At 35.2% G+C, this 24,072-nt stretch overlaps 1 pseudogene; it reads right to left on the reverse strand.

The window, feature by feature from the left end:
* Positions 1–7,751: 7,751 nt before the first annotated feature.
* Positions 7,752–23,798, reverse strand: LOC149265154 (uncharacterized; annotated as a pseudogene).
* Positions 23,799–24,072: the final 274 nt, after the last annotated feature.

Here is a 24,072-nt window from a genome sequence, read left to right on the forward strand (position 1 = left end):
TATGTCGATTTAAACTGTCCTCCATATCATCTCTTTCAATGATATCTCTCTGCTCTTTTTCACAGTAATGAACTCCTTCTTCTGTAATGTCAATTTGTTGAACTTTTATTACCATCCCGTTTTCCTTATGATTGTCATTCATGACAATTTCTTTGTCTTCCTTTTTCAACAATTTATCTTGAGTATACTTCCTCTTCTTTTCCAACTCCCTTCTTTGAAAGTCTAATTTTTTGTATAACTCAATAATTTCAATTGGAGTAGAATTTGGAAATTTTACACAATTTTTCATACCTTCCTTTTCTTTTGACAAATCATGTCCCTCCCTTTGCTAAATCTTTTTCATAGTCTTCTTCTTCCTTAACATCTTTTAGTAGATGTCCTTCTTCTTCAATGCATTTTGTCTTGTTGTCTCTCTGCAAACCTTCTTCAAGAGATATCCTTGCCCCATCATCTGCATGAATATTCTCTTGCATTTTTTTTTCATCAATAACATTAATAAAATTCATTAGTTTACCTCTCTGATACCATATTCCTTCATTCTTCATCAGAATAAGATCCTGATCTTCCATCTCTTTTTGAGCTGCAAATTCAACTTCATTGAATGAAAAACAATCATCCCAATTTCCTCCAGGTTCACAAAAGACTTCTTAATCATAACAATGGTCAGTAGTTGTCTCTATAGAAACAAATTCCTTGTTTAGTACCATACCTGCATTCACAGACAAACTATCAGTTTTAAAAACATAAGACCTTGTGGTATCACTTGATGCTTCAGTGATCATATCTCCTTGTTGTCTTGAATCCTTCATATGATTAATACAATCTTCCACAGATATCCAGTCTTCATCTTCACCCTGAACTTCACCCTATTCTGCTTCACAAATGGACACTTCCATTTCCAACTCAGCTTCTCTGAGCTTCTCCACCAGGCACGTCACTTGCTTCTGTTGTACCCTTCTCTATAACTTATACAACTTCGCTGCCTTTTTCCTCAAGATCCAAACTTGTCTTTGGTCTTCCTCTAGTATCATCCTTAATACATTGAGTTGTTATTTTAACTCTACAATATCTTTGTCATGCTCCTCTTAACTCATTCTCTTGCCATTTGCCTTGGCATTCTCCTTCTTCACTTTTCTTCTGTTGTGGTCTTCCTCAAAACCTCTGTTATCCTTGTTATGACTATCAGTAGTCATCTTCTTCTCTATCTTAATGAGTTCCTTACTCACTTACTATGAGCTGCATTAAAGCCTCTACAACAACAAGTTCTCCTTGCTGCCACTTACCTCACCAATCTTTCCTCTATACTTGGTCTTTTGGCAAGCACTTGGTTCTTTATCTCTGGAACCTCTTTGAGCATTTTTCTATGCTCCTTCTAGGCTTAGAATCATCTACACCATTTAAGAAAACAATTGTCCTCTTGTGTTTCAATCACAATGAAATACTAGGTTCTGACTACCTCTTCTTTCACTCAGAAATTCTTACTAGCTTTCTCCATCCCTTAGCAATTCTACCCACATCCTCTGTGGAATTGCCTTTATAATCCTTCTGTGAGCTGCAACAAAACCTTTGCAGTAACAAGTCTCCTTCTTGCTACACATGCCTCACTAAGCTTCTCTCCTTTGATCTTAGGCTTTTGGCATCTCTCTCGGGTTCTTTCCTCTGGAGCCAATTAAGCACTCCTTGCTCTAGGTTGTTGCAATCTTCTCACCTTATTATACCACTATCTTCAGGACCTCTGCATGATCTTGTTCTACCATTCACCTGCACTTTGAATGGATTGTTCTCTATTTCTTTTTCATCTACAAATTCTATTATACTTTATCTCTATGTGCCTATTGTTTGTCAGATTAAAAATCTGATCTTCTCTTGCTTGCATACACATCTTCAAAACATCACTTTGTTCTAAGTTTCCTCAGAGAATTCTTATACACAGAATTTCCTTGTTCTTCTCTGACACCAAACGTTGCCAGCCTAAGCTGCAAATACCATCATGGTGCAGCCTAAGCTACATATACCCACAAACCTTTAATTTCGCTTATTTCTATTATAATTTCCATATAATAGAAATATTTCATAATCGCGCTTAAAACCTTACATTTCCACCATTCTCAAAAAATTTTCATGTATATCGATGCTTGCTCTATTGTGTTCAACCTCTTTTATTGGTCTCATTCCTCAATCTAACGGTCATCGTGTCACCCGATCACCAACAAGCTTGGCTGATCTCCACCATTGATCTGTCTCTCTAATCTAATGGCTATCGTGCATCCAATCACCAACAAGCCCGAAGAAACTCCACCATTGATCAACCCCGCTCGATCGAGAAGTTATTGCACAAGCTCACATAGATACTTGCACAATTATTATCGGACCAAAGGTACACGAGAAATGTGGTTTTATCTTTCCACGATTACTACGTGTCGGCTGCTAAAGCTAATCGCGTGAAATTTTGAAAGACCGCTTACCACCTTTAGGGCGCGCAAGAAACTACTTACCATCCTGCTAAGATCGTTCTTCTTTTCTGCATGTGGTCTTAATCTCCGTCATTCATCTTCATGAATTATTCTGCGCGACTTAATCTTAGCCATCTATTGCACACAACCTTGACCTGTTGATATGACTAATCCAACAGTTCATGTGCATCGTTACGTTCTTTTGGTTCTTATTATGTAATAGCCCATTTGGCTTCCTGCCTGTGTCTTTTTCTTCACCTTATGATCTTCACTTGTTCTAATCTCGATCTCCTTCTGAACTTTGTTCCACTTGACTCTTGAGTTTTGATCAGAATTCAACACTGTCTAATCACCACAATACTCCTCTGAGTAATATCCTCTCTCTCATATTCTGCACACCTACAACCTATGTTATGCATAATTATTCTAGTTCACAAAGAGATTATAATCCAATTACTCAATACACATCACATAGACTTCGAATCGAGTTATCTGTATTAATAAATAAAAATTTACATAGGAATTTCTTCCCTGTCCCGATTTTCTATATCAGTGGCCTTTCTTCTCATTCCCGTAGGCCTAATGACTTACTCTATGATTCCTGACTGACTCCTATCTACTAGTACTACTGACTCTCTATGCCTTTTAGGCTTACATTTATACAAAAGGTTTTGTTGAACTAATTCTAGTTCAGATCCTTAATCTGCTGGACTAAATCCTGAATATCCTCTAAGTCCAGTTTTAACTCTAGTTAATCCCTAAGAATCTTCTCTAGTTCCTCGAATCATGAAGCCACTTTCTAGTCTAAGACTTACAATTGATATCCAACTCTCTCAATCCCCACTAATCACTCATTTTCTCCTACATTCTACAGCATTTATAAATATCCTCACAATATCTAATTAATTCCTATTCTAATCACTCAAAACATTAATGATTACATACATAGGAATCCAACTTTTTGGAAAACACAAGACCCCCTAAGTTAACTAGAACCTAATGAAATTGCTAAGTTGTATGCTCCTACATCATTTTTTGTATGAGCTATTTAATAGACTTCTATTATATATTGTTTATACGTCTCTGGTGGATGGCCTACTTTTATTCTTTATTGTATTTTTATTGTTTATTTTATAGTGGCCATCTGTAGAGGGAACAATACATATTCACCACAACATCACAACAGGCATAAAGAAGTCAACCATCAGCACCTTAGAAGTGGGACACAATCCTCCGTCTCCTAAGGCGAGGTCCATGGACGAACCAAATCCCATCAATACTTGAATGGAAGTTTGATATGAATAACTTCTATGCTCATTCAGACATGGGAATCGTTCTGACATAGGAAATGGGGGGGTTGTTTCTGGGAAAACTAGTGTCTTTTCAATCTGGTAGTCCCACTAAGACGGGTAGCTATCTTAGAAACAAACAATCAAAGCACTTTGCAATTTCCTTTATGTATGATAGATAAGAGACAAGCAAAGAGGGCCAACCTGGATTTTCCGCTTGACTCCTTGCTTGATTTCTCTCTCCCTTGATAGGACTTGCAACTCCTCTTCTACTTGTCCCGCTTTAGAGAATACATGTAGAGACAAAGCATCAAAACACTATCAAAGAATCTCGATCTATAATATCATAAACAATGCAGAATCAGAAATACATTGACCATACAATTGTATTCAAAAATAACAAGATTCACAAATACATGATTATATGGAGGAAAACTCAAAGAAATTTATTAATAGTATAAGAGAGGATTAGAACCCAACTGTCTGATCCAGCATGATCCTCCTAGCATCAAAGCCCTCTTCACCTCATGAAAAGCAAGATCACCCAACAATACAATGCTTCTTCTCAAAGACAAACTAACAACACTTCTTTACAAATTACAAAATTCCAGCCTCTAGATCTCTTAAATGAGGGATCCATTTATAGATGTTTGCAGAGGTGTGACTCATCTTTGGGTTTTTGATTAGTGTCATTCCACTTGTATTTCTTATTTACACTTGGAGATTTCTTGGATCTCTTACTCATCCCTGAGCGAATTCAGAGAGGCAAGTGTCATAGAGGAAGTTTCTAGAAGATTCCATGAGCATCCACTTAGCAAACTACCTCAGACATTTGTCCATTCTTCTTCATTGAAACCCAAAAAAGGCCTCTTTAGTATGCATCACACCTGTCTAGTGTAGGAGTCAGTATGCATCGCACCTTGACCAAGTAGCAGTCAATATGGTCCAGTTTTGGCCATTTCTGAGTGGTTTTTCAGGTGGAACTTCTAGGAAATGATGTAATCATTTGACCATGATCTTTTAGGGTATGAAACAACACTTTTAGGGGTTAAAGAACCCTTGGCTTATTGACATATATGATTGTGGTTGCAGTGCCCAAATATGTCTATAACAGTTGCCCCCTAAAGCATGAGGTCGTAAATGTTCTGATGTCGGGTGAAATTCTTTATCATGAGGATCCGAGGTATTCGAACTGGAAGGTGACATGTATAAAATACAATACAATACATCATCATCATATTATTTTCATGATCTAGCTGAGGTGGGCATTCCCCATGCTCAGCTTTATAAATTCATTTTCATGTACATAGTGACAGATAATCATCGGCCGTCACAAATTGGTGATTCTTTGTATGTAGAGTCATCATCCCTTAGCATGGATGATCATCTGTGTAGCTTTAGTGTACATTTTATGTCTTCATATTCCTAAATATATCGCAGCCCGAATGGATGAAATTAGATCCGAGGTCTTCAAACTCGTTCAATCTTTGCCCGATGTACAAGTCGATCCATGTGAAAAGATGTCCTGAAGTCAAATATGGAAAGACATCGCCTGATTACTGGCCAATGATGTGCACTGTTAACAGGCGTGAGAGGAATCAACGATAATGATAACGATCCTCAACGTACTACATTATAATTCACGTGGTGTGAATATATGATCCAATGTCGAACACCACGTAAAATCTTTCGGCCGAAGGCCATTGATGTAAACCTGTCGCCGGAAGTGAGAAAATTGCCATTGAGGTATGCAAGCTTCAAAGTAATGAAAGGGTTGTTTGTAAGTCAACTTCTTGGATAATGAGCTGATGTCGACAAGAAGTGACCCGTCGTAGGATGGCCTTAATGTATCCCACATCTACGACACGAAATGAAGCAAATGATTTTCTGGAGGTGAAAACGATCTGATGATACAAGGTTCAGGAATGGCAGTCATGAAAAATGGAGGGTGAAGGTATTGCAGTGGATGAGATGTTAGCTGGGTGGTGAATTCTCTAAATGACTTCTCTTGAACGTGTCAGTGACACTAAGATGGATTGGTAGTGTTAACCCCAAAAGATGGATGGTGTGGAGGACCAATGGTGATATGACTGGTGAATGGAATAACCCAACTCGACTCAATCACGGTGATGGAGTGAAAGTGTCATGTTTAAGAGCGACTTGCTACCAATGAAGTTCTTCAAGTTTTCATCCCTTTTTCCCCAGTGGAGTCACCATTTTTTTTCGAGAAAACTAGTGTCTTCTCAATCTCCTAGTCCCACTAATACTGGTAGCTATCTTAGAAACAAACAATCAAAGCACTTTGTGATTTCATTTATGTATGATAGATAAGAGAGAAGAAAAGAGGGCCAACCTAGATTTTCCGCTTGACTCCTTGCTTGATTTCTCTCTCCCTTGATAGGACTTGCAACTCCTCTCCTACTTGTCCCGCTTTAGAGAATACGTATAGAGACAAAGCAACAAAAAACTATCAAAGCATCTCGATCTATAATATCATAAACAATGCAGAATCAGAAATACATTGACCATACAATTGTATTCACAAATACACAATTATATGGAGGAAAACTTAAAGAGCTTTATTAATAGTAGAAGAGAGGATTACAACCCAACTATCTGATCCAACATCAAATCCCTCTTCACCCAATGAAAAGGAAGATCACCCAACAATACGATGCTTCTTCTCAAAGACAAACTAACAACACTTCTTTACAAATTACAAAATTCCATCCTCTAGATCTCTCAGATGGGGGATCCATTTATAGATGTTTGCAGAGGTGTGAGTCATCTCTGGGTTTTGGATTAGTGTCATTCCAATTGTAGTTCTTATTTCCACTTGGAAATTTCTTGGATCTCTTACTCATCCCTGGGCGAATTCAGAGAGGCAAGTGTCATAGAGGAAGTTTCTAGAAGATTCCATGAGCATCCACTTAGCAAACTGCCTCAAACATTTGTCCATTCTCTCTCATCACACCCCACAGAAGGCCTCTTTGGTATGCATCGCACCTCGCTAGTGTAGGAGTCACTATGCGTTGCACCTTGACCAAGGAACACTCAGTATGGTCTAGTTTTGGCCAGTTCTGAGTGGTTTTTCAGGTGGAACTTCTGGGAAATGATATAATCAGTTGACCATGATCTTTTAGGGTATGAAATAACACTTCATGGTTTAAAGAGCCCTTGGTTTATCGACATATATGATTGAGGTTGTAGTGCCCAAATATCTCTATAACAGAGGTGACTAATCAATCGACCTTTAGATTTCAAAATAGTACGTAAGGAGTGTCATCTGTTGCTTTTTATTGCTTTGCAATTACCTCTACATTGACATTGTAACAAAGTATTTGTATTGTAGGTTGTGCCACAAACATCATATCATGGTGATTTGGTCACCAGATTTTTATTTATGTTGTGTTAGGTTGCCACGTGTATATTTTGTCTTTGTGACCCTTTTCCTATCTTATATTTGTCAGAAGCCCTCTTGCGTGGAGTGATTATTAGTCTATGAGCTTCCTAAATTATCTACAACATCTCTTACTATTTGTTTGTATATGTATTCAGTATATACATATTTAGCTATAGATTAAGTCCGACTCTTCATTGTCTTATATTCATATTTATCATCTTAATATTGGAGGCAAGGCAGATATGGGGGAACTCCTTTCCTATTTAACATAGGTAAACTGCACAATCACAATCTGGCTCTTTAATTTATATGCACCCTGATGTATTCTTTTATTGTTCTATAATATACCATTCATTTTTCAAAAGCAGAAAAGACCTTATTTCTAGCAATCACATCAAGCTCAAAGGGATTTTGTATAATGATCTCTACCAACTAGGTTTAGTTGGTGAAACTACCCAACTAGGGCTAGTTTGTGTAACTGCCCTCTATTTTTCCATCTCCCCCAGAGTCATTCACACTCAAGATGATACATTGTGAAATGCTTGGTGAACTATGTACATATAGTTGTCATGCCTTGTTTTGACATAACAAATATTTTTAAGCTCCTTATGCTTTACTGAAACACATCTTATAAATAGTTTGTAAAAACACATGAATGGAACAAAGGACACTGAAAGCAATATATCCCTAGGATCCAGCCACATTTTTGAAGACATGGTGTAATTGTCAGAGGAATCCATAAGCCTGGTGAGGCTTAAATCTGTAAGGTAAGGTTCGAAATGACGGCCCAATGATTTATTGTTAGCTTTGACATCACGATGAATGATCCCTGGGACACAATGATGATGTAGATACTCAAGCCCTTGTCTTTCTCCCCAAATGAAGTTGTATTTGTGTTCGCAATCCAATGATCCTCTCATCTCGTGCATTAAACCACTCAAGCTTCCATTGGGCATGTAATCATACATCAAAAGCTTGGTTGTGTTATTGGAACAATAACCAGGAAGTCTCAAAATGTTTATGTGCCTCATAGAGCCCAATGTCTTCACTTATGCACCAAATGAGTCTCTGATCTATTTCCCTTCCTTCCTTTTAGCTTCTTTACTGCTATGCCATCTCTATTAGGAATTTTAGATATGTAAAAAACATCTCAACAACCTTTTCCTATGATATTTCTCTCAACCAGACAACTAACAACATTCTCTACAAACAAATTGAGTTTCTGGAATAGGGTCATCTGCCATGACCACTGAATTTCTAAATATTCAAGCTCTTGTTAAGGCATTTTCTTGGTTTTAATTAGCACACATATCCCCAGAAACAACATCATTCCTATGGAACTAAACAAAAGGCCTATGATTATCTGAACATCAAAAATCCAGGGGACTCAGCCCCTAATTGCTCAAAATAATTATCAGTTATTGAAAAATTCGTGTCTGGCAGATACCTAGATAAATTATTGTATGAAACATTTAGAGACACTAAATTTTGTGCTGGCGAAGAATACTCGAATTTCCAACTAGCATATCATGAGATATATCCAAGGCTGCCAGGTTTGTGAGTCTAGAAAACTTAAAAGGAAGGAGGCCTCAGAGATAATTCCAACTGAGATTAGTTGCAATATCCAATATTTCTATGCTTCCAATCTCAAAAGGAATGCTACCAGTCAATTTATCGTTGCTCAAGTCTAGGTATTGTAACCTAGTGCACAATGAAATATCGCTTGGTATCTCTCCAGACATATCATGTCCATTCATTGCCAGCTTGTCCAATGAAACACGATTTCCCAATTTAGAGGGTATGGAACCCACAAACATATTCATGATAAATCTAATACTTGAAGATTTTGCATAAAACCAAGCGTGTTGGGTAGATTACATGTAAGTATCTTGCCATGAAGATCCAACATTTGAAGTGCAGTGCATCCTCCGATATCTGGAGAAAGGGCTCCTGTAAACTAATTATCTACCATGTCAAGGAAGTCTAGATTTTCTAGTTTCCCAACCTCTTTTGGAATTTACCCACTGAGCTTATTGTTAATCAAATATTTGTAATCGCCTATATTAGGAGAAATAGAGCCAATGAGATCATTTGACAGAAGAAGCAACTTTGTGAGGTTTTTTAATTGGAATATGCTTGGAGGAATGCTTCCAATTAGCCTATTGTCAGTAAGATATAAAAACTAAAGTTCTTTGCAGTTACATATATCAGGAGGAATTATTCCTTCCAACCTATTCTGCCAAGCAAACAGTAGTATCAGATTTTTTAGTTATCCTATTATGTCAGGTGTTTCTCTAGATATCTGGCTACTATCAAGTTGGAGTTGAGAAAGACTAATGCAATTAACAAGGGAAGAAGGTATTGAACCACAAAAAATGATAACATTGAATTGAAGCTCAGATAAATTCTTCAAGTAGCCTATTGTGTTAGGAATGCTTCTAGACAAAGCATTAGGTGATGGGTCTATCTCCTCCAAACTTGCGAAGTTGCCAACATGTCATGGTATATTTCCTACCAAATAATTTTTGCATAGAAGAAGATTTTCGAGCTTCTGTAGCCTACCAAGCTCCTTGGGTAGAGAACTTGATAGAATGTTTGCATAGAGATATAGCTATACAAGTTTAGAACAATTGCCTAGCCCAGGTGGGATTGGTCCTGATAGCAGAGTTGCATAAAGTGAAATTGATTGTAGTTTTCTTAATTATTCAAATGAAGGAGGATTTGTTGTAGAAATCCTCATTTTTGCAAGCCCCAAAAAACTAAGATTCTCATAGTTTCCATGTTCATGAGGCAATTCACCTTCAATATTTGGATTCATCCCATGTCCACGAATAACTTTCAAGTTCAACAGCTTGCCAAGCTCTAGTGGTATCATGCTACTCAGTTGGTTATCAAATATGAGTATATTGACCAAACTGGAGCAATTGCCAAGATCTAAAGGGATGGTTCCATTAAGTTTGTTGGAGTTGAGAATAAGGCTCTAGAGATTCTTGAGCTTACCAATATCAGAGGGTATACTTCTTGTTAATCCATTTCCACTCAGATCTAACAAAAATAAGTTTTTGTAATCTCCAATCTCTTTTTGATGTGTACTATCTAGGTTGGTTGCAGACATTACAAGTGATGATTTAAGAGTTGCAAACTGTGAGGGAACGATACCTAAAAGTTCTATGGAATCTAGAAAGTTACTAGTAACCAAGTCTTGGGAAGAACATGTGATGCCACTCCATTTGCATGGATTTTTGTCTTGAGGATTCCATGTACTCAGTATTGATCCTTTGGTGCCATTCAATGTCTACTTGGACTTCTAGATTCAACCCCATTGTTTTCTATTCCAAGAGCAGGATTTCACAGAGTATTTCCCTGCACAATGATCTCCATCAACTAAACTGTGGACAAAATTGAAGAAGATTATCTCCTCCTATAGATTTCTATATAAACATGGGCTCAAATTCTTCACACATAAAACAATGTACAATTGCATTTGGATGGTATGCAAACCTTGAAACTGGGTGCAACCAAATCTCAATGACCTGCTCTTGCATTTGGTTTAGTCAGGCCATCAACAATCAGACATGTATAATTTCTTTTATTTATCAACAATAATTGAGCCAATCAGTGATGGTAGCAGAGATGCAGTAGCATCTAATTTGGGTGTAGTCATGAGACAAAAAACCTGTAATATTATCTTGTAAAATGAGAAAGAAAATCTAAATTATTTTGTTATCAGTCTAAAGCAGCAAAATGAGGCACCATTGCAGGAGAGAACTAACTTTACTGTCTCTACCTCAAACCTCACAAAATATTCTTCTTTAAAGCAATATGTACTAACTCTTGAAGTCTATATTGGCTTAGATATTATCCATTCAATCATTAGAGATTATAAGATATTAGAACTCTTGGCATATACCAATTTGTTAATTTAGATGCTTTCAACTTCTCAGGAAAAGAAAAGAGGAAAAATATCCCCTAAAACAATATCAATCCTTATTATGTAAGTTTTTGAGATCTACATAAGCTCAAAAGCAAATACCTATCCTCTTGATAAAAGATAAATCTATTAGTTTGTCAAAATCCACCTCAAAATATTCCAAAGTATGGAAAATCTTATGAGAATCTTAACTAAAATTTCCAAGACTAGCCCTGGGTTTCGTGCAACAATTCTGATCTATTCATGAGGTTCTATAATAGAGATTTATATGAGGGTGGTGTTTAACTAGTTTATGTTTTAGATTTTTCTTTTTTTCAAAATTTTAGGATATGATTAGTTTAAACACCACATTTAGGAAGTAAACACATAAAAACAAAATTATATACCAGATGGGACTACCGGCTGCTTGCATCCCTTGTTTGTTTGATGAAGAGTTCAAAATAATTTTGATAAGAATTTTAATTATCATATTGTAGCATTTTTTATTGTGATTTTTTATTATTGACGCCAATAGGTGCTCTGTAATGGAGTATAGGGGTGATGTTGTAGTTCCCTTAATGTGAAGTGTTATACCAAAGAATAATAAGTGATTCCTAAAGTATAGTCCCTGTCATATGAAATTAGAATAATAATAATAATAATAACTTGTAAATATTTTAGTTATTCGACAAGAGAAGAATTAGAGAAATCTTCTTACACAATTAACAACATCAATATTAGCATTAAATTTTTTCATCATGGAGCAGTAATAAGAAACTGATAGTAGAAATGACAAGATACCATGAGGCGAGTGACACATAAATTATGCCCTAGTCAAAGGAAACACCCATAAGGGGAAACCCAAAAAATTCTTTTGTATATGAGAGAGAGAGAGAGAGAGTTCATACTACACCAATAAATGAGAAACAACATCCATTAGAGAAAATTTAAGGTCTAAAATTGGCTTCCTAAGGAATATTATAAAATAATAGTAGAAATATTAAAATAAGATCACATTACATCATCAAATTTTAGAGGGAAAAAGGAAAAAACTATTTTTCAACTTATCTCGATACTATTTTACTCAAATTTTGAACAGGATCGCTTGTTGGATGTAGAATTGAATTCCTCATCCAAGGAGTGCCCGTCTTACATACTTTCAATGGACCTTTCTATACTAAAATTAAAATATATATGGAAAAATGAGATTACAATCACACTTTTCATGTATTTGTCTTTTTTGTATAGTAGATTCCATTGAAAGTGTACAACATGGGTACTCATTGGAAGAGGAATTAAATTTTACATCCAACAAATTCTCCTGCTAAAAATTTGAGTAAAATCTTAGGGAGATAAGTTGAAAATCTATATATATATATATATATATATATATATATATATATATATATATATATATATATATATATATATATATATATATATATATATATATATATATATATATATATATATATATATCTTTTTCCTTTTTAACTAAAAAAATGGTGAATCATTCCCCATTGTTGAAATCATCATCTTGAATCCTTTTGGTTCTTATAAATTTGATTTTGGTTGTACGTTTTTGTTTTAAGGCCCATTTTATACCTCAAAATTTCACTAATGAAGATAATAACTGGACTAGTAATGAAGAATAATAAAAGACCTTCCAATCCTTACTTATGAAAGTCAACCCTCTATTCTTCATCCTCCTTTTTTGGATCACAGATCCAAAAGACAAGTTCTATGATCCAAATGAGGATGAAGGGATCCTTTATCTAGAGTCTTGAGGGTAGTCAAATGGGTGTCTTATTAGATCTAGCCGACATGAAATATAATGAGATTGAATTTAAAAATATTTTAGAGGGAAATAAAATTTCAATTTCATAATTTTATCACGTGATGAAAATATAAACTAATGTATGTAATATTTCAAAACTCCCTCTTAACTAGGCATGTATTTTCATTTTCTTTCATCATAAGGAAAGAAAATAGTATCACTATCCAATTTCAATGCTCCCTCTTAGTGAGGGAAGTATTCTTTTGGTTGCTCAATAGATCTCATCTCAGCTAAAGGATGGTGTCTCTCTTCACAATGGATGATGAGGGAGATTGAATTACCAAAACCAAGTCTATGGAGTCATATTTTCCCTTCGCAAAGATCTCACACACGTCTCGAGGTGTTTGATGACCTAAAAGGATATATCATAAATATGTTTAAAAAAATTATAAATAATTAAATTTAAAATTTGAATATCACGTCCATCTTATCGATTATTTATAAACGCCTTTGAAAGATAAAAATAAATTAAAAATAACAAAAAAAAATAAAAAAAATGTTGAGAAGTCAACATTACAATTTTTTTACTAATTAAAATGTTGTTTTGTTACAATGCAACTCCCTTAATAAATGTGTTTGTTGCGTATAAATTTCAACCTGGAGGAAACCTTCCTAGAGAAAAAACCCATATTACAAATTGTTTACTAATTAAAATGCAGTTTTGTTACAGTGCAATTCCCTTAATAAATGTGTTTGTTGCGTATAAATTTCATCCCAAAGGAAACCTTCCTAGAGAAAAACCTCGTATAGCACTCGTACCTAAGTACTGGGGAGACTTGCATCCACGGTTTTGGGACTTATTTTATTTCAAATTCACACAACATTTGGGTTTGGAAACCCATTTGTTTTGTTCACAGATTGAACACTTATCAAACATGAAATTTAGACTCAAGGAGAGAAGTAAGTTTACTCCAAAATAATTATGAGAGGAACAATAGAAAGATTTTATGTAGCCATATGTATTTTAGGAAATTCCAGGTTAAATTTCTAATATATCATTGTTTCCAATTAATTAGTGTTTTTAAATGGTTTATAAAAGTGTTTAGAAGTTTAATAGTAAATATGGTGCAAATATAAAACCAAATAAAAAATCTATAAGTAATAAAATTTCAAATTTAACTTATTATTACATTTAAAAAATAATAATATAACATTTAATAAATAAAATTACACATTAAAAAATATAATTTTTTTTGGGACTAAAATGTAGTTTTGTTACATTGCAATTCCCTTAATAAATGTGTTCGTCGCCTATAAATTTCATCCTGGAGGAAACTTCCCTGAGAAACGCTTCGTGGAGCACTCGTATCTAAGTTTTGGGGAGACTTGCATCCAGGGTTAGGGACTTATTTTGTCTGGGATTCATGCAACATTTGGGTTTGGCACTCATTTGTTTTGTTCACACATTAAACACCTATCAAACATGAAATTCAGACTCGAGGAGAGAAGAAAGTTTAGTCCAAAATAATTATGAGGGGAACAATAGAAAGTGTTTCTGTAGCCATAGGTATTCTAGGAGATTCAAGATTAAATTTCTAATATCTTAATGGCAGAAGTGTCCTCAGACACGTAATTTTATTGGTAAGAAAAACAATTACATCTAAAATTTTGCAAGAGTTTACACCCGAACATCAAAACACTCTTGCAATGAGCTATTTATAAGCTCAATTTCCTAACTACCTTTAATTATGGATTACTTATAAAATAACAAGTTTCCATTTACAATAAAAGGTATTCAAACAACTTACTAACAATTCTCCTAAATTAGAGCCTAAGATACGAAACATCTGTAGAGTCATATCTTTTTACAACAATATACTAATTTTAAATTTCTTCATTTAATAATTAAATATTCTAGATTAATAATCATTAATTTAATATCTTAAATTAATAATTATTTTATTCTATCTTAATAACCTATGATAATATTTATTTTGGATCATCTAACATTCCTCACTATGATCCAAAGATACATTACAACAAATACCAAGTTCATCGGTGAACTTAGTAAATTTTATTCTGCCAAGAGGTTTCGTGAAAATGTCAGAGATCTGATCTTTTGAAGGACAATAAATTAGCTTGGGGACATCTTTGGCAATGAGAGATCTGATGTGATGATACTTGGTGTCCACATGCTTTGTCTTTTAATGAAAAACTAAGTTCTTAGCAAGCTTAATGGCTGACTGACTGTCAATAAAATGATGTAGCTTCTGCCTGAGAAATGCCCAAGTCCTGCAAAATTCTGTGCAACCAAACAATTTCACATGTTGCTTCCCATGCTGAAATGTACTTTTCTTCGGCTAGAGAAGTGGCCATTGTAGCTTGTTTCTTACAACTCCAAGACATTGTTGTTGACCACATGCTCATTAAATAACCTGATGTTGATGCTCGATCATCAATATTTCCAACAAAGTCAGCATCTGAAGAACCGCCAAGTACAAAGTTTTTAGTCTTTGTGTAATGAAGACCAAAATCTTTTGTTCCTTGGATTAAATGAAGAACTCTTTTGGCTGCATTCTAGTGGTTGTCTCATGGTTCTTGCATAAAACATGAAAGAATACTGACTGCATAAGATAGATCAGGGTGAGTGTTTGTCAAACAAATCAAGCTACCAATCAACTGTCTGTAAGTAGTGCTATCCACCATTTCTCCACCTTAAAATTTTGAAAGTTTCAAGTTTTGCTCCATGGGGGTAAGAATGAGCATGCAATCATACATTCCAAATCGTTGAAGAACCTCTTCTGCATACTTACTCTGGGAAATGGAAATATGATGTGGACATTGGAAGACTTCAACTCCAAGATAGTAGTGAAGTAATCTCAAATCTGTCATCTTAAAACCTGCATGTAACTTCATTTTCACCTATTCAATATGATCATCATTGTTTCTAGTAATGATCAAATCATCTACATACATAACAAGATTCACCGGATATTTACCCTGTTATTGCACATATAAAGTATCATCAGATTCACTTCGTTGAAAACCAACTTTCCTAAGGTATTCATCCATTTTTGCATACCAAGCTCGGGGAGCTTGTTTAAACCCATATAAAGCCTTGATCAATTTGCATAATTTATGTTCTTGCCCTTCAACTTCAAAACCTAGTGGTTGTGTAATATATACTTCTTCCTGTAAATTCCCATTGAGAAAAACACTTTTTACATCCATTTGATGAACTTTCCATCCTTTCTGAGCGACCAATGCAAGTGTTAATCAGATGGTGCTCCATTTAGATATAGGAGCAAAAGTTTCCTCATAATTAATGCCTTCTTGCTATGCAAATCCTTTATCCACAAGTCTTGCTTTATACTTTTCAAGTTCTCCATTTTGGTTGTACTTAATTCTGTATACCCATTTGCATCCTATGGGTTTAACATTTTGAGGACAATCAGCAAGTTTCCAAGTGTTGTTATCAATTATTGATCGATATTCTTCAATCATAGCCTGTTGCCATTCTTTATGATTTACTACTTCTTTGTATGTGGAAGATTCAGTAAAAGCATTTGCTAAAAAGGCAAAATTTCCTTTACTTTTGTGTGACTGCCTTGTTCCTCTTTTATTCTGCTCATCATGGCTTACATCTTTCAAAAGTTGAACGAACCATTTTGGTAGTTGATGCTCACTTGTTTGAGATTCTGAAAAGTCACCATCATTGTAAAGAGGATTAATGTAAACTGATGCTTGTCAATCAGTTGAAGATTCTGGAAGTGGAGAATCATTGTCTAAAGAACTGTTGTTGCTTAGAGATGCGGATCAATTGCTAGAAGATCCTGATGGTGTTGTTGAGGTAGATGGACTGGATGAATCTTATTCAGATGAAGGAAAATCAAGTTCATACCAATTTGGTGAATTTTGTTGACTTTTGTAATTTCCTTTTCTTTGACTGCCTTTAGTTTCTAACTTTTGAACAAGACTTTTGATTTCTTCAACACTCTTACTCTCTGTTTCATTAAAAATTACATCCTTGCTTACAATAAATTTTCCATTCGTCAAAAGATGGTACCCTTTCTTCTAACCAGAATACCCAATCATTGTGCATTTCAAACTTCTTTAGTCAAGCTTAGTTCTTTTTTCTTTCGAAACTAAGGCATAACATAATGATCCAAAAAATCTAAGATGTTTAGCTCGAGGTTTGAAACCAAACCATGCTTCATAAGGTGTGATTCCATCTAAAGAAGCAGATGGAGATCTATTTCTTAAGTAGACAGTGGTATGAATTGCTTCTGCCCAATATGTTGAAATTATCTTTTTGAAAGTTAACATAGATCTCTCCATTCCGAACAAGGTGTGATTCATTCTTTCTATTACTCCATTTTTTGTGGAGTGTAAACATTTGTAAGATGTCTTCTTATGCCATTATCACTGCAATAAGTTTTGAATTTATTTGAAGTGAATTCTCCCCCATTATCTGTCGTGAGAGTGCCTATCTTTTCTTTGACTTCATTTTTAACAAGTTGGCGAAAAATTTTAAACTTTTCAAATGCTTATGACTTTTGCTTCAAGAAATAAACCCAAGTCATTCTACTGAAATAATCAATGAATAGTAAGAAATATTTGTAATCACTGAATGAAGTTTGTAGTGGTCCACAAACATCACTGTGAACTAGTTGCAACAACCTGTTTGTGCCCCATGAACTTGTTGGAAAACTTTCTCGACTTTGTTTTCCATAAATGCAAGCTTCACATTTTGAATTTTCCTTTTTGAAATTTGGAAGTCCCTTAACCATCCCTTGTTTTTGCAATTGAGAAAGACTATCAAAATTTTAATTTCCATATCTTACATGCCATAATCTTATAGGTGAAATTCCTGTAGTCACTGCCCCTGCAAAATCAGAACATCTTGGAATAACTGTCCCTTTCATCCTTAACAATTTTCCATCTTCATAACCTGTCATCAAAATTTGCAAGTTCTTTTTGACTGAATTAATCTTAACTAGTCCATCTTCCATAATTACCTGATGTCCTACTTGTCGAATTGTGATTAAAGATAATAAATTTTTCTTAAAGGTTGGTACATACCATACATTTGAAATCATTTTCTCTCCAATGCCATGGAGAGAAACTTTAAATGCACCTTTTCCATAAGGAGTATGTTTTTTATCATCTACAAGAAAGATGGAATTAAGTTTGCAATCTTGAAAATTCTGAAAAAAGTCACATCGACAAGTCATGTGCTGAGTTGCCCATGAATCCAAGATCCAAGCATCTTCATAATCACTTTTAAGATGGGATGAAAGTTTTAATGCCGACGAAGAAGTAAAGACATATTCTGAACTATCATCATCCTGATCATTTTCAAATTGGGCTGAGTGTTGATGAAACTTGGGGATTTTGTCAATAGAAGTTCGACAATCTTCAACATAATATCCAACTTTGTTACACCTTCAACACACAATTTGACTTAAATCTCTTCCTCTTCCTGGAGACTCTCCTCTGCCTCTACTTTGACTTGTATTTTGAGGTTGTCCTCTACCTTGATTATTATTTCCTCTTCCTTGAAAATAGCATCTTCTTTGACTGTTTCCTCTACCTTGAAAATTACTCTTGTTTGAATTTTTTCCACTATTAAAGTTATTTCCTCTACTTTGGCTTCGAACTCTACTTTGTACATTATGTGTTGCTTGATTCTGATTGAAATTCCCTCTGCCTCTGTTTCTAGAACTGTTAGTTTTAGATGATTTACTAGTGTTGGCCTCTGTGAAAAAGACACCTTCACCAAATTTCTTTTTCTTCCCAAAGGTTTTATCATGTTGGGTCAACATTTCGCAGAGCTCGTCAAACTTTAGTTTCTCTAACTTTTCAGTTAATTGTAGAGTTTCCAAGAAATGTGTGTAGGAAGAAGGAAGTCCAGCAATTAAAATTGTGACCATAAAACTATCATCTACTGCTTGAAAACCAGCATTAATGATTTCTTGCTTAATATTCTTAAGTTTGGATATATATTCAAGAACATCACCACCTTTAGTCAATTTTTTTTGCAACAATTTTAATTGTAGATCAACTTTCTTTGATATAGGTTAAGTATCAAAGAAGTCTTTAAAAATTCTTAAAGCAGACCATGCATCTATAGCATTGGCCATATGGACACACATTTCATCATTAACAGAAGATTTAATGAGAGCTAATGCTTTGGCATTCTTAACTTCCCATTTCGCTAGTTCAGTTGCATCTGTGGGTTTATTTGGCTTAATATCACCATCACATATATCATGCCACAGTTCATTATAAATGAGAGCGCTTTCAATGAGGCATTGCCATGTTTTGTAAGATTTTGTGCCTTCAAGTTTTTCGGAATCAGAAAACAAATTAATCAACTTTGACATTTTAGTGTTCAAGCTTCACACCAAGAATCAAGCTCAAAAGCAAAAAATATCAAGATGGGCAACATAACATGCAACACACTACGCAAAAAACGATCTATCGGGGCTTGGCCTTGACCCTTGTATAGTCGTTGAAATAGGAGAAAAAATACTGAGCTTTGCACTTGGCTCTAGTCAATTTCTCAAAAATTTACAAGGTAACTTTAAAAATTTGACTTTTACAATAATCTTGCAAATCCTGTAAAAGAAAATGTTACCCAAACCCCCCCCAAAGTAAAATTACTTTGAGTTACAATGTCACACTTATCTCTCCAAATAAAAAATTACAAATAAAAACTCCTTATTACTCCAAAATTTACAAAATTTACTATCCCTAACATTTACAAATAACCTTTACACCTTCTCACACCTTATTTCTCCAAAAATATTACAAATAATAGTAAATTCCTTATATCTCCATATTACAAATAATAGAAACTTCCTTATTTCTCCGAGTTACAAAAAAAAAATCTTATCTCACATGAATTTGGATATGCGAATAGATTTGCTGGAAGGTGATATATCCATCTGTAAGTAAATATTCCCAAGTAGCCTTTGAATATCTTTGGAGCCTTGCAAATATTTTGCTGGGAGACGATATCTGTAAGTCAAGATTCCCAAGTTTGCATGGCAACCTTACTCTGCCTCGTCCTGAGACAAAGGAACATTGGCAGAGTTTTAATAAAGTGCCATGAATTCTATCACACGACTACTCGTAACCTAAATTTGTCTTCAAAACTCCTGCACTATGATTCTGCCGCTGCATCAACGGCTCCTGAAATTCGTCAGGGAGAAACCATTAATGCACGGAATAATACCGCCGCCATCCCCAAATTCAAATTTGCAGAGGGATTATACTCGGATTTAACCACAAAGGAGCTAATTTATTTGCTCTTCAATCTCCATATTATTTCATATGAATTGATCGCGGATCTTAGCATAAAGGCTCTCACACTCGCGTAGAAATTATTTCCACACGCAGTCATACAGAACATAAAACAAACACCCTACTACTCTATGTACAAAACATTAAATCTCATATCTCTTTCATCCGCCTGAGCTCACTGGTGAGGGATACATGCTCAGAACTCCTCCTCTAACACAACACAAGATTCCACGCAAAGCTCTGTAATGGATTAATATCAATTACAGACAATTAACGTTGCAAATATCAGATTTTAATCTCTATAGATTGGTCGACAATTTAATAATGGGCGTAGATGTCAGGGTCAGTGGATGCTCATATCAAATCAAATCTGCCATCAGTTTATAGCTAATTCCATTAACAACAGAGGTACAGATAAAAGAACAATTTTATTAATTGACCAAATAAATATAGTTTTCCATGTGCCTGTAGAGCTGGAATCTCCTCCTCACATCAGCTGCAGCATTACTGGAGCTCTGATACCACAATAATGGCAGAAGTGTCCTCAGACACGTAATTTTATTAATAAGAAAAACAATTACATCTGAAATTTTTCAAGAGTTTACACCCGAACAACAAAACACTCTTGCAATGAGCTATTTATAAGCTTATTTTCCTAACTACCTCTAATTATGGATCACTTATAAAATAACAAGTGTCCATTTACAATAAGATCTATTCAAACAACTTACTAACAATTCTACTAAAATAAAGCCTAAGATACGACACATTTGTAGAGTCATATCTTTTTAAAACAATATACTAATTCTAAATGTCTTCATTTAATAAGTAAATATTCTAGATTAATAATTAATAATTTAATATCTTAAATTAATAATTATTTTATTCTAACTTAATAACCTATGATAATATTTATTTTGGATCATCAAACATATTTCATGGTTTCCAATTAATTACTGTTTTTAAATGATTTATATAGGTATGTAGAAGTTAAAGTATTAGCAATTGTAACTAGGGTGCAATTACAAAACCAATCTCATTAACTATTTCTGTAAATCGTTCTAAGAGAAAAAAAAATACATTTTAAATAAATAGAAGGAAAAAATAAAACATATTGAAGTCCACAGCTCGATATTAAAAAAAAATTATTGATTAAAATGTGGTTTTGTTAGAATGCAATTCCCTTAATAAACTAGTTTGTCATCGTGGATAAAACATTCTCGCAGAAAAACTGTGTGGAGCACTCGCACCTAAATTCCAGGGAGACTTGCATTCATGTTCTTGGACTTATTTTATCCATGATTCACTCAATAGTTGGGTTTGGAAACTCGTCTTATTAGTCCTTGCCTCCGGCATAGTAGGGACTATAGCATTCGATATGGCGTTGACCGTCTATTAATTCACCAGTTGACCCATTTTTTTTTGTTACTTCTATTTTAACCAAAGTGTATTGGGAAAAAATTTTCATTATGAAAATTTTAACCAAACTTTTGAATTTAGCCTCTTATTGCAAGCTTCACGTGCCCCAATGCCGTTTTTCGCGAGGGGAAGCGATTTTATCCTAAGTTTTTAAACTGGCGGTTGGGGCAGCTTACAAAGCTTACAATCTTACACTTGTCGTCATTTCTAGCTACCAGGGTTGTTTATAGCTGCCGAGATGGGTTTGTTTAGGCTGCTGAGATGAACATTCATTGAAATGATCTCAGAACCGAAGAGGGCGCTTGTTTGTTCAGAACCGAAGAGTCCAACCACTTGAGGCAATCTGCTTCGTATTCAACGGGCGAGGATGATATGAGCAGGCCGACGGGATAAATTTGGGGCATTTGCCTAGCATCGGTGGGATCAACCTTTCCATCCCTCAGTGCTTTGATCTGTTCACCCTCTAGTTCCTAAAAGGTGTTTACCAAAATCCTTGTGGATTTCGGCAGGTTCGAGGAATGCTTCACGAACCAGTGAAAGGCATCGTCAAACCTGTCTTGAATGGGAGTCGGCACATCCTTGGCTGGAATCGGCATAACCCCTGGTATTTCTATGCTAAAATCTGCTAAAATCTGCGTCTTTAAATGAAACCTGTATCATAGAAAAGGAAAATTTCAGGGGTTTATTCACACATAGGCTAGCTAATTTTACATGTTTAATTTTTAAAATTTTCCTTAACCTGCATCTCCGACACCAGTTTGGGAAGACATAACATGACAGAAAGCGCAGAAGCTTTTCATAGAAAAAGAAAATTTCTGGGGTTTATTCACACATAAGCTAGCTAATTTTACATGTTTAATTTTTAAAATTTTCCTTGACCTGCATCTCCGACACCAGTTTGGGAAGACATAACATGACAGAAAGCCCATAAGCAGGTCAAGTGAAAAATAAGTAAGTGGGTATGTCCAGCTTGGCGGTCACATCGAACATTGTAGAACAGAAAAAATGCAGCCATTTCATTTTTTAATTTCCTCGCCTTTAAATGAATCCATATTTTGTGGTTTAACCGTGTTTATTTACTGCAGACAATATAAATAATATTGAACAGGAAGAGGAGAAGGCTCAAGAGGCAAGAATTCATCTACCATTTCTTATGCAATCCGTCTCCATGTCTGTCTAATGGAGACATGGTGGGTAGAAATTGTTTAATACTGGCAAGAACAAGAACAGTTAAAAATAATTGGGCTCTGAACAAATAGAGGACTAGAAAGAGAAAGGAGACTTAGAGGTAGGAGACATAAAGTTTTGAAATACCGTAAATTGAAATTTGGAAAATCACGCTGAAGCAGCCTCCAGTGATTTCTTGAAGCGCAGATTCATCATAACTTATAACTGACTTTATCCTCCAAAGACACTTCGCATTTCTTTTGAGAATTGAGGTATTAATGGGCAAAACTCACATGTTTGGTTACTGTAGGCAAGCGTCAGTTAAGGTAAATTACAACAGAGTAGGATTCAAATGAGTACCAGTTACTACATAGGTTTCAAGACTTACATGTGACTTGAGGTGATTATCGAAACTTTTTGTTAAATGGTTTCCTTTTGCTCAGCAATTTATTGTTGAAATGAAAAGCACATAGTTTGCGGTTTGAATTTCATGTAGAATGATTTCTGCAGTAACCTTGGATATAACAACAAACAACAGAATTAAGGCTTCAGTTCATCATGAATTTTAGAAGATAGTACCTTTATTCTACTAGCAAGAATGTTGTTCATCCCTCATTCCCTGAGATGTGCACCAATCTTTTTCCAGTACAAAATCAATCCAAGCCCAAAAGCTATATGATCCACTCCATGGGAATGAATGACTGGCCAAACCAATTGATGGAACAGCTGATCTTAATATCATTCTCTACTCCTAATTTTCAAACAGTACGTCCTGCAACTTATCATGGTGGCTGAATTTCGAGCCATTAGTCAGCCTGGGAAGTCTCTCCTGATCCGGAACCTCGTCAGCATCAATAATCAAATCCATGGTGGAAATATCATGAGTGCTTGTATAATGCTCCATTCCCGTTTGCAGACACACATGTTCCAGATTGGGGGCATTGGGAATAAGACAATCCAAGACATTTGCAAGCATTTTGCTGTTCAAATCGGCCTCTTCGATTCCTCGGCGGGCATTTGCGATCACCCAGAAGACGTGCGTGACATCAGTGAGAGGCAACGTGGGTTGCATGCAAGCATGATGTCGAGTTTTGTTTGTCTTGTTTCTTAGCCAGTGGTATTGTGTGTTATGCATAAGTCAAGCACGTGGGCCATGAATTAATTGCGGTTATAGTTAGTCGGTGACGTGGCTTACGGTAAGCTTTGTTTTGATGTTAACAAGATCGAGTTACTGGTTTCTCGGCTTGTACCCTACATAGCAAAGGGATAAGGTGACAATATCTCCCACGATGGAAGTCATTTGTCTACTTGACTAATCATTTTGGAAAAGATAGAAAGGAAAGGGG

The sequence above is a fragment of the Pinus tabuliformis genome, chromosome 6 (assembly GCF_031772625.1).
Source record: "Pinus tabuliformis cultivar Carrire ecotype Pingquan chromosome 6, CPIR1, whole genome shotgun sequence".
Taxonomy (NCBI): domain Eukaryota; kingdom Viridiplantae; phylum Streptophyta; class Pinopsida; order Pinales; family Pinaceae; genus Pinus; species Pinus tabuliformis.